Source organism: Bufo gargarizans, chromosome 9 (assembly GCF_014858855.1).
Source record: "Bufo gargarizans isolate SCDJY-AF-19 chromosome 9, ASM1485885v1, whole genome shotgun sequence".
NCBI lineage: Eukaryota > Metazoa > Chordata > Amphibia > Anura > Bufonidae > Bufo > Bufo gargarizans.
In genome coordinates, this window is record NC_058088.1 from 183,932,792 (window position 1) to 183,944,843 (window position 12,052).

The 12,052-nt window shown below is 44.6% G+C and overlaps 1 protein-coding gene across 1 annotated transcript in view; it reads right to left on the reverse strand.

Annotated features, from left to right (window-relative positions):
- LOC122919365 (glycosyltransferase family 92 protein F13G3.3-like) overlaps positions 1-8,065 on the reverse strand; it is a 77,571-nt gene extending 69,506 nt beyond the window's left edge. Inside the window, 1 exon segment of the mRNA XM_044268345.1 lies at positions 7,840-8,065. The gene's annotated coding sequence lies outside the window, so the exon portion shown is untranslated.
- Positions 8,066-12,052: the final 3,987 nt, after the last annotated feature.

Below are 12,052 nucleotides of genomic sequence, written 5' to 3' on the forward strand. Positions count from 1 at the left end.
CTCCATTTTGATAACGAATGGTCTGATATTGTGTCTAACGGAATTAAATGTGTAGCCAGGAAAGCACCCACCCTGGGTAATATCATTAGTCCCAGCTTTTTTTCAGTGTCCAAAAAACCACAAGCCATCTGGTTACAGCATAAAGGGAATTTTAAGTGTGGTCACAAAAAATGCATCTGTTGCCAACTCATGACTACTGAGAAAACGTTTAAGTCCATGAACAACGAAAGGGTATACAATATTCAGTCCTATATTAATTGTAATACCAAGCATGTGGTGTATCTTATTACATGTACACTGTGTTCCTTGTTGTATGTGGGCTGCACCACCACTCCTTTAAAAAATCGGATCCGCAGACACATTTCCGATGTGCCTGATTATAAGGACCGGAATGTCTCTGCGGTCAGCCTGCATTTTGCAGTGGTACATGCTGGTGATGTATCCCACCTACAGGTTAAGGGCATAGAAAGTGTTTTTTTGCCGCCTAGGGGGGGGAGATCACAGGAGGAAACTCCTTAACAGGGAGGTCTTCTGGATCTTCCAGTTAGAATCTCGCCAGCCCTGTGGGTTGAATAGACGCCATGATCTCATTTTACAGTACTAATGTGGGATCGTGCCGTCTTTTTTCTTACACACATTCTTTGCCATTAGTATTTTTGCTCTCTTTGTATTTGTATTTTTATACATGATCACTGTTTTAGGCTGCTTTCACACTGGCGTTCGGGGCTACGCTTGTGAGTTCCGTTTAAAGGCTCTCGCAAGCGGCCCCGAACGGATCCGTCCAGCCCTGATGCATTCTGGGTGGATGCGGATCCGCTCAGAGTGCATCGTTATGGCTCCGTCTGTCCTCCGCTCCGCTCAGCGGGCGGACACCTGAGCGCTGCTTGCAGCGTTCGGGTGTCCGCCTGGCTGTGCGGAGGCAGGCGGATCCGTCCGGACTTGCAGTGGAGGTCGGTGGGGACGGATCCGTTTGAATTTGACACTTTATGTCTCGGTTTTCGGACGGATCCGTCCCCCATTGACTTTCGGTGTGGGGTCGGGACGGATCCGTTTGCGTTGCCGTGGAGAAGGGAGAAAAAAGAGAATTTTTTTTTATTAATTTTTTTGTTCATGGTGATGCGGGCGAATCCGTTCTGAACGCATCTAAGCGTTTGAATTATAGGTGCGGATCCGTCTGTGCAGATACCAGACGGATCCGCTCCGAACGCAGGTGTGAAAGTAGCCATCGTGATTTAATTTACCTGTATGTAAGGTTCTTTTCCTTTTTTTCCTTTTTTTTCCCCTTTTTGCTGGTGTTTGCCCTTGATTAAAAAGGGTTTTCTTCTGTGTCATGTGCATGGGAACGCCCCCTTGGGTCTCCACCTCCCAGGTGATACCTATCAGCCTGGGGTTAGTATGTGCTACTTAAGAGGGAGCTCCCATTTCATAAACACGTTTGTCATGAGGAAGGACCCATATTTCTCTGAGGTCTGAAACGCGTTGACTGCTATTTGTACACCTGTATGGATTTTAAACTTGCTGGATTAAAGTTTTTCATTTTTTCACCGGAGAGAGCTGGATTTTCTTCTTTTTCAGAATGAAATCTATTGCAGGAGCATAATAAAAAAAATGGTTTGTACCATTTTTTTAAAAGCTCAGGTACAGCCCAGTCGGGCACAACTTGTACACTTTTGGAGCCATACTATGCCTTATCCATCCCAAGATCGTCTTATTGCTGTAATTTAGGAATATGGCTTATTCCTATTCTAATCTTATATGATGGCACCCACATGGTCTTTAGCGTAGAAAGCAATGATACTGTAATCACTCAAAAAACTAGTTAAGGACTTCCGCTTCCGGCGCCGCCATGTGAGGACGCAGTGCACGGAGCTCCTGCTTACCGCCGACCACCGCTTTCATTTTGCAGCGCAGGGCACTGATCTTCGGCCCTAGGAGACGTCCGACTGGCACCGCTTTCGTGGACCGAGGAACTGATGGACAGATATCTTCTCCGGAGCGGGCAGAAGTTTACAGGTGCGCAGATGGCAGCCTCACAGAGCGCGGCAAAAATGGCGGACTCTCAGCCACTGATTTTTCGGGAGGAGGGCTCCCAGAGTTCTCAGGGTGAGGGGTCCCCCCTAGGTGGCTCGGTCCCTTTAGACTATAAACAGCTAGCCATTGAAGTGGCAATGCGGATCATGCCGGATATCCAGAAAACGCTGGAAACGACAATACTGGCCTCTTTTAACTCCTTGAGGGAGGAGGTCAATCAAACCAGCATGCAAGTGGGGGCCCTGGAGAAAGAGCTGCGTTCTTTGCAGCAGCAAGCAGGGGACGCTGAATCCATGTTAAAATCCCAACAGCAGTCCCTGGATTATTTGAGATTTAAAGTGGATGACCTGGAAAATAGGTCCCGCCGCAACAATCTGAGGTTGGTGGGGCTGCCTGAGTCCGTAACGCAACCAGACCTTTTGGATATATGTGAAAAGGACTTGCCGGAGGCCCTGGGCTTAAAGTTTTTCTGTCGGGTGGAGCGGGCCCACAGGATTGGCCCGGATAGGGGCGCTACTAAGCTCTCTAATAAGGAATCTCCACGAGGGGGGGATGGACGGCCTCGTCAAGTAATTTTTAAATTGCTGGACTTCAATGACAAGGTGGCCCTACTTTGCAGTTTTCGCAGGAGAAGGCACCAGATAACTATCAGAGGTCACAGAATCTTATTATTTGAGGACTTTTCGGCTGAGGTGGCGAAGAAGCGCAAGGCCTTCAGCCCAGTCTGTACTGCACTTTACCAAAGGGACATCAGGTTTCAACTTCTTTTCCCTGCGGTTCTAAAGATCCACAGAGCGCGCGGCGAAACTATTACCTTTAGATCCCCTTCTGAAGCAGAGGGGGCCTTGGATGAAATTGTGGATTCCGAGCCGCGAGATGTCCCCTTATCTCCTCAGCGGCCTAATCTGAAGGACTCATTGGGACCAGCTGTTCGCCGAGGGAATGACCGCTCGCAATCTGACCTGGATAGGCCCTCCAGAAGGGCGCGCTGATACTCCTCAAGTTGCTTTTTGTTCGGGACTTATTCCTGAGGGGTGGTATCTGTTAATGCTGCTCATTTTTCCTAGCTCATGGATATGTGTTTTCTGCTCCATGCGTCATGTCAGGGCCTTCTTTTGGTCAGTCGTACAGTTTGCCATTGTTTAGGCTAGGTATGCAGGGGCTCTGCCATGGTGGAAAAAAGGAAAGTCTATAACTAGATTAAGTGACGACTGATACCATCTAGTCGTAACCTGCTTAGCAGGATATTATTTGCTGCCACACACCTAGGCAGGGTTATTGTTGTATTTCTATTGGTTTTGCTTTTTGTTTTTCCTCTCTCCCTTCCTCCTCTCTCCTTCCCTCTTCCCTTCTCCCTTGGCTTTCTCTGTCCGGGGATCCGGGCACACCAGAGCTGAAATGAAAATCATCTCCTGGAATGTCAAGGGGTTACGCTCCCCACAGAAACGGTCCAAAATTTTGCGCCACCTGAAGCGTCTTCAGCCTGACGTGGTTCTCCTGCAAGAGACGCACCTGGAGGACAAAGATTTTTTTCGTATGAAAAAGTTCTGGGTAGGTTCTGTATATGGATCCTCGGCCAGAGAACGCAAAGCTGGAGTACTCACATTACTGCATAGAAATTTCTCAGGGAAAATGCTTTCAGAATCTCATGACAGTGAGGGCAGGTGGCATAGGCTTTTAGTTGAGATTGGAGGGATATCTTATAGTATTCATAATGTGTATGCCCCAAATGACAATAACGCCCCCTTTTACGCTCTTCTGGAAAACAGATTGCTTGTAGATGGAACTCACAATAAAATTGTGGGTGGTGATTTTAATTCAGTCGCATCTGTTGTGGAAGACCGGAAGAGGGATGGGGGGTCGGGTGGAATGCAAAGGCTCTCTGACAAGGTTATACCTCCCCTTCTAACCTCTACAGGGTTGTATGATACTTGGCGCTCTCTGCATCCTGATGACAGGGAATACACAAATTTTTCGCATGCCCACAATGCATGGTCTCGTATTGACTACCTCTTCCTTCCCTTGCATATGTCATCTAGGGTGGTATCCGCTGAAATTCATGACCTGCTTATTTCTGATCACTCACCTGTCTCCATTTCTATGCAGGATTCTTACCCTAGAGGAACTGATTTTCTGTGGCGCTTTCCCTCTTTTCTGGCCAAAGATGACAACTTTAAAGATACGCTACAAGGTTGGTGGTGGGAGTTTCAGGGTGACAATCCTCGGGGTGCATCAGATGTTTCGAACCATTGGGAGACTGCTAAAGCGGTCCTGAGAGGTCGAATTCTCAGTTATGTTAGTAATTTGCGCAAGGTGGTGGCAAAACAATATCAAGAGGCTAGCGCGGCCCTTAGGCAGGCGTATACTCAATTCCTCAGGGTGGCTACCGCTCAGCACAAGGAGGCTTGGATAGCAGCTAGGAACACCTTCGAGGTATGGGTGGACAAAAGGGACGGATCTGTTCAGATTTGGCAATAAGTCAGGCAAAATGCTGGCTAACCTAGCTCGGGGTAGGAGAGCTCCTACGGTCATAACGGCTCTGAGGGGGGAGGGGGGAGTGGTCCAAACCAATCCTAAATTGATAAATGATTTGCTGGGGACATACTATGAGCGTCTCTACAAGGACACTCCAGAGGACCCGGAGAAGGGTGTGCGCTTTCTATCTGGGGTCAAACTGCCGTCCCTGACTGAGGAACACTTGGGTTCTCTAAATGCTGAAATAACTGATGAGGAAGTACTCCGCATAATACGCTCCTTGCATAATGGAAAGGCGCCAGGCCCTGATGGATTCTCAGGGGAATTCTATAAAGTGCTTCAAGACAATCTTGCCCCCACGTTAACGGAATATTTCAATCACTTACTACACACAGGTAGCTTTCCTGCCCATGTAAATGTTGCCCACATCAAATTGATACTTAAACCTAACAAGGACCCACTAGATCCAGGCTCGTACCGCCCAATCTCACTTATTAACCAGGATTTAAAGATCTTGACGAAAATTTTGGCCGACAGGCTGAGCTTACTAATGCCTGCCCTGGTAGGTCCCTCCCAGGTAGGTTTCATTAAAGGGAGGTCGGGGGTGGCCAATATCAGGAAGGTATTGGCGACTTTGGATTGGGTGCGGCGCCGCCCTCAGCCAGCCTCGGCCCCTATTTTGTTGGCTTTGGATGCGGAAAAAGCCTTTGACTCCTTGCGGTGGGACTGGCTGGGGGTGGTGCTCAATAAATTCAGGATTTTCGGGGATATTCGCACTTTTCTGAAGGGTCTTTATTCCAGCCCAGCGGCGCGCATCCATACGGGTGGTTTCCTGTCTCAGATCTTTCCTCTTCAGAGAGGGACTAGACAGGGTTGTCCGCTTTCCCCCCTCCTCTTTGACCTAGCCATCGAACCACTGGCTAGATTTTTAGAGGACTCTGACTTATACTCTGGTATCACGATTGGTAAGAAGGAGGTCAAATTAGCCCTGTATGCTGACGATCTTCTGATTTTCATGGACGCTCCTCAGCGACACCTAGGCCCCTTAATGGAGTTCCTGAGTTTTTTTGGGTCTTTCTCGGGCTATAAAATAAACTCGACCAAAAGCGAGATTCTGGAGTTACATGCCACTAACACTCCGCAGATTTGGCAAGACGTGGGTTTCTCTCTCTCTGTGGTTAAAAAGTATGTCACTTACTTAGGGATCAAAATAGGGAAGCTCCCAGGGTCACTATACTCGCTAAATTACCCTCCCCTTATTGCGAAAATAATATCAGAACTACAGAAGTGGCATTCCCTGCCCTTATCTCTGCTAGGAAGATGTCAGCTTATTAAAATGATGAGTTTCTCTAAGTTGCTCTACCCCCTCCAAACGCTTCCGATCCTACTGAAACACTCTGACGTCACTGCCCTAAACAAAGCGTTTACCACGTTTTTGTGGTCGGGCAGGCGCCCTCGTATCTCTCTCTCGAAGCTTATGCTATGGAAACCAGAAGGAGGGGTGAAATTCCCAAATGTACGGGGTTACAATTTAGCATGTCTTATGCGCCACATATCCGACTGGGTACACGATACCGATCTTTTCTCCAATAGGGAAGTAGAACAAAACTTAGTAGCTCCTTGGAACTTGGTTTCGTGTCTTCACTCTAACATGGCCGCGTTGCCTGGGGATATTAAATCCTCGCTTTTATTGAGAGATACGATGGCAGCCTGGAAGGCGATTAGGAAGGCAATGGGTTTGCCTCATGCAATCTCAAAATGGTTACCGCTGTGGGGTCATCCAGAGTCTCCGCCAGGTACTAGTTTGAGACCCCCGGAGCTGTGGGTATCTAGAGGTTTGACCAAGGTGGAGCATCTGATGCACCCGGGGGAAAAGCGCTGGCTGACTCCAAAGGAATTGAAGGAGAGATTCACCCTACCGGACTCCCATTTCCTGCAAATAATGCAGATTTTGGGTTTTTGCTCATGTAGACTGCGTGATCTGTCAAAGGAGGCGGTCTCAAATTCCTTTGACGAGATTCTTAGTTTCTCCCCCCAAACAGTTTCTCTCTCTAGGTTGTATAGGGCCCTCTCGGGCAATTTCACGAAAGCCAAAGTGTCTACACTTTTTAGGAAGTGGGAGCTTGTCACCTTGGATGATGAGATTGGGGTGAAAATCCTGGAAGGTTGGAGTAAGGTACGTCAGTGCGTGATCAGTGAGACCTGGCGTGAAACTTTTTTTAGAATGATGCATCGAGCGATCTATGGTTTTAACTTCCCAGTCACGCCTCAGTTTCCGGACCGCATCACGCATTGTCCAAATTGCAAATTGGCGGCCACGGATTTCTGGCATGGCATGTGGACCTGTCCTGAGGTTGTAACGTTTTGGGCTGTGGTGATTGCGTATGTCAAGACTACCTGGTCGGTGGAATTGCCTGCAGAATCCCAGACCCTGATTTTCCATTATATACGTCCAGAGACCCCGACTAAGATACCGATTATAGTACACTCTGTTTTATTTGTAGCTAAAAGAGTACTGCTCCAGAGATGGCTCACGGATGCCATGCCAGACATTCCAGCGGTGGTTTCTGAACTGAGGACTCTATTGGGGTTTGAGAGGATTGAAGCATCTAGACACAAGGAAGGTTCGGCTTCCAAATTCTTCAATAAATGGCGTGCTTTTATTGAGGTGCATCTTAGTCCGACAGAGATTAGGGAATTGGTCAAACCATTTCAGTATACCTCGTGGTATCTTAAAGCATCTCTGGGTAATACCTTGGGACCCCTGGCAGTATAGTTCTGCCTTCCCTCCCCCCCCCCCCCTGTCTATCCCCTCCCATTTCTTTCCCTTTTTTCTTCTTTTCTCTATTACTTTTGTTTTCACCTACTCGTTTAGTTAAAACTAAAAATGCAGTCAGATTTGTAAGTGCTGTACTCATGTTCCATGTGATACTGTGTTTGGCTCCCTGGCTTTCCCTGAAGGTCGTGGGGGGGAAAGCATGTACAATGTATGTTGTCTGGATACATGACTTTTGTGTTATATTTCTTGTGATTCTGCTTTCAAATAAACAGAATTTTTTTTTTTAAAAAGGCGCTGTTCCACAAAAAAAAATTCTACATTTTTCCAACCAGCACCTGGATCTGAATGCTTGTGTATTTGCTACTGAGCTATTTAATAAAATATATCTGTATACCGCCAAAAAAAAAAAAAAAAAAAAAAACTAGTTAAAAGGAAGCAGACGTAGAGGGAATAAGTGTTCAGTCTATAACAAAAGCAAAAACCATATCCTATAGGAACAACAAATCCCATGCATTAGTACGTATAAAAATAATATAGATTCCATAGACTGTTACCTTCTCAGACGACCGCTCTCCAAGTTGTCTCTTTATTGCAGGTAAGTTATTCAGATCACCATAGCTCCCGGGGTTATCTTACTTGCACCGCTAGTCACAGCTTCACAGTAACTTCTGATATTTCTTGTTTACAGAGCCGATAGTAGAGGGTGTGAGTTGTCATGTTAATCAGCTCCAGTCAGCTTCTTAAATGTATTTTTTTAACCCCTTAGTGACCAGCCTGTTTTTGGCTTTTCTGACCACGCTTTTTTCTTCCTTTTTTTTTTTTTTCATATCCGCGTTCCAAAAGCTATAACTTTTTTTTTTTTCTGTCTATATAGAAAAGCATCGCTGCTTCCCAAGACCCATAACTTTTTTTTATTTTTGTTTCTATAGAGTTGTGTAAGGGCTTGATTTTTGCGGGATGACTTGTATTTTTCATTGGTTTCATTTTAGAGTAAATAATACTTTTTGATCATTGTTCAAAAAATTTTTATGGTGGCAACTAAGAAATTAGCAATTCTGTAATAAATGGTTTTATTATTTTACGGCTTTTACCGTAGGGGATAATTTACGTGGTATTTATGTAGTCTAGGTCGTTACGGATGCTGGAAGACCAAACATATGGGGGAGATTTATTTATTTATTTTTGCAATTTTTTTTCATTGAAAAGCGTATTCTTTTTTATGAATGTGCTTTTTTTTTTCTTTTACCACTTAATAGTCCCACAAGGGGACTATAATAGAAGTATTTTGATTGCTTTTAAAATGCAAAGCACTATCCCTATAGTGCATTACATTTTAATGGCAATGCTATTCTGACATGCAATTTACTCAAAGCTGGTCTGAGGCCTACATGAGACCCCAGCCAGCCTTCACACACATCGGCACCCCGCGATCGCATTTACGGGGTGCCGATGGAAGACAGAGGGAGTCCGCTCCCTCTGTCAGCACTTTACATGTGGCTGGCGCCATTGCCTGCAGCATGTAAAGTGTTAAACAGCCCGGATCAGCACTCCTGCCTGTCCAGACTGTTAGAGCAGGGCCGTGGCTTTCATGTGAAAAAGCAGTAAAAAAGCGGCAACCAGCCTTAGTGACTCCAGTAAAAACACGTATTGGTCACTAAGGGGTTAAAGGAGTTGTCCAAGTGTTTAATATTGATGGCCTATCCTCATGATAGGTCATGAATATCTGATTGGTAGGGGTCCGACTCCTGACAGTCTGCCGATCAGGCCACGGTGCACCCTCTGCGGCCTCTAAAAAGGCCTGTGGTGTCACTTTTTTGGTCACGTGGTCTAGGTGTAGATCTGTCCCATTCAAATGAATTGGGCTGAGCTATAATAGCAACACAGCTGCCATCTGATAATTGGCACTGTGCTTGGTAAAGCTGTGAGGAGGCCATTCTTCACACCGGAGAGCCGCAACCTCCTCAAACAGGTGACTGGCAAGGTGGCTGAGAGTTGAACCCCCTCTGATCTGATAGTGATGACTTATCGTGAGGACCTCTTTAGATACTCCATACAACAGTATAGCCAGGGGTGGACTGGGAACTTAAAATGGCCCTGGAAAATATATTAAAAGTTGTCCCGTCCTGAAGTCGGGTCCAAATTGATGGAAAGCAGGGCCAGCAATACCATATAGGTAATAAACTAACCCAACAGAGCCAAGTACCACATTGCATCACAAAATACTGCCACCAGGACAAAATACATCCCCAATTCTTCCACTGGCCGCCGCAAGGAGGGCTCAGGCGGCCCTCTGGGAAATTTCCCTGTAAGGTCTATGGACAATTCGCCCCTGGGTATAGCAGCATAAATACATTATCTCTAGTGCTAAGTGAATCGAAGCTGACGAGGTGGAATTCGATCCGCCGTGAAATTTGCTGTGAAGCTGAATTTTTTTTGTGCTTCATGGTAACAAATCGATTTTTCCCTGAGATGTTGTTAAAAAAAAAAAGAAGATCATACTTTGATTGCGAAGTGGCTGCCACGGCCATCTTGCTTGAAGGTCCCATTCAAAATCTTGTGCGTTGTGAGGTACGATGTCACCATGCGCTGAGTGAGATTTAGCCCTGGATCTTCGAGCAAGATGGCTGCGGTGGCCTCTTCGCGATCAAATAGATGAGGTACATATGATTCCATTTTTTATTTATTTTTTTACCACCTCTGGACCAGGCCTAATTTTGCAAATCGGACATGTCACTTATGTGGCAATAGTTTTAGAATGCTTTTATCCCAGCCATTTTGAAACTGTTTTCTCGTGACACATTGTTCATCATGGTAAATTTGAGTCAATATGTTTTACCTTTTATTTATAAAAAATCAAAAAGTTACTGAAAATGTCTTTTTTTTTACCATTTTCTAAATTTGAATCTCTCTGCTTTTAATACAGTGATACCTCATAAAATACGTTCACCATATGTCTACTTTTATGTTGGCATCATTTTGGTAATGTAATTTATTTTGTTTAAGACATTAGAAGGTTTAGAATTTTAGAAGCAATTTCTGAAACTTTCACGAAAATTTCCAAAATCCACTTTTTTAAGGGCCAGTTAAGTTCTAAAGTCACTTTGAGGAGCTGACATAATAGAAACCACCCATAAATTACCCCATTTTAGAAAACTACAGCCTCAAACTATAAAAACAGTTTTTAGAAATGTTATTAGCCCTTTAAGTATTCCACAGGAATTAACCACCTCAGCCCCCCTAGCTGAAACACCCTTAATGACCAGGCTACTTTTTACACTTCTGCACTACACTACTTTCACCGTTTATTGCTCGGTCATACAACTTACCACCCAAATGAATTTTACCTCCTTTTCTTCTCACTAATAGAGCTTTCATTTGGTGGTATTTCATTGCTGCTGACATTTTTACTTTTTTTGTTATTAATCAAAATTTAACGATTTTTTTGCAAAACAATGACATTTTTCACTTTCAGTTGTAAAATGTTGCAAAAAAAAACGACATCCATATATACATTTTTCGCTAAATTTAGTGTTCTACATGTCTTTGATTAAAAAAAAATGTTTTTGAAGCAGCTCTGACTTTCTGAGCACCTGTCATGTTTCCTGAGGTTCGACAATGCCCAGACAGTAGAAAACCCCCACAAATGACCCCATTTCGGAAAGTAGACACCGTAAGGTATTCGCTGATGGGCATAGTGAGTTCATAGAACTTTTTATTTTTTGTCACAAGTTAGCGGAAAATTATGATTTATTATTTTTTTCCTTACAAAGTCTCATATTCCACTAACTTGTGACAAAAAATAAAAACTTCCATGAACTCACTATGCCCATCATGAAATACCTTGGGGTGTCTTCTTTCCAAAATGGGGTCACTTGTGGGGTCGTTATACTGCCCTGGCATTTTAGGGGCCCAAATGCGTGAGAAGTAGTTTGAAATCAAAATCTTTAAAAAATAGCCTGTGAAATCAGAAAGGTGCTCTTTGGAATGTGGGCCATATGTAAAATGACACCCCAAAACACATTTCCCAACTTCTCCTGAGTACGGCGATACCACATGTGTAACACTTTTTTGCAGCCTAGGTGGGCAAATGGGCCCACATTCCAAAGAGCACCTTTCTGATTTCACAGGCCATTTTTTACAGATTTTGATTTCAAACTACTTCTCATGCATTTGGGCCCCTAAAATGCCAGGGCAGTATAACTACCCCACAAGTGACCCCATTTTGGAAGAAAGACACCCCAAGGTATTTCATGATGGACATAGTGAGTTCATCGAAGTTTTTATTTTTTGTCACAAGTTAGTGGAATTTGAGAGTTTGTAAGAAAAAAATGAAAAAATAATAATCATCATTTTCCGCTAACTTGTGACAAAAATTTCTAGGAACTTGCCATGCCCCTCACGGAATACCTTGGGGTGTCTTCTTTCCAAAATGGGGTCACTTGTGGGGTAGTTATACTGCCCTGGCATTTTAGGGGCCCAGGTGCGTGAGAAGTAGTTTGAAATCAAAATCTGTAAAAAAATGGCCTGTGAAATCCGAAAGGTGCTCTTTGGAATGTGGGCCCCTTTGCGCCCCTAGGCTGCAAAAAAGTGTCACACATGTGGTATCTCCGTACTCAGGAGAAGTTGGGGAATGTGTTTTGGGGTGTCATTTTACATATACCCATGCTGGGTGAGAGAAATATTTCAGCAAATGTCAACTTTTCGCATTTTTTTTATACAAAGTTGGCATTTGACCAAGATATTTCTCTCACCCAGCATGGGTATATG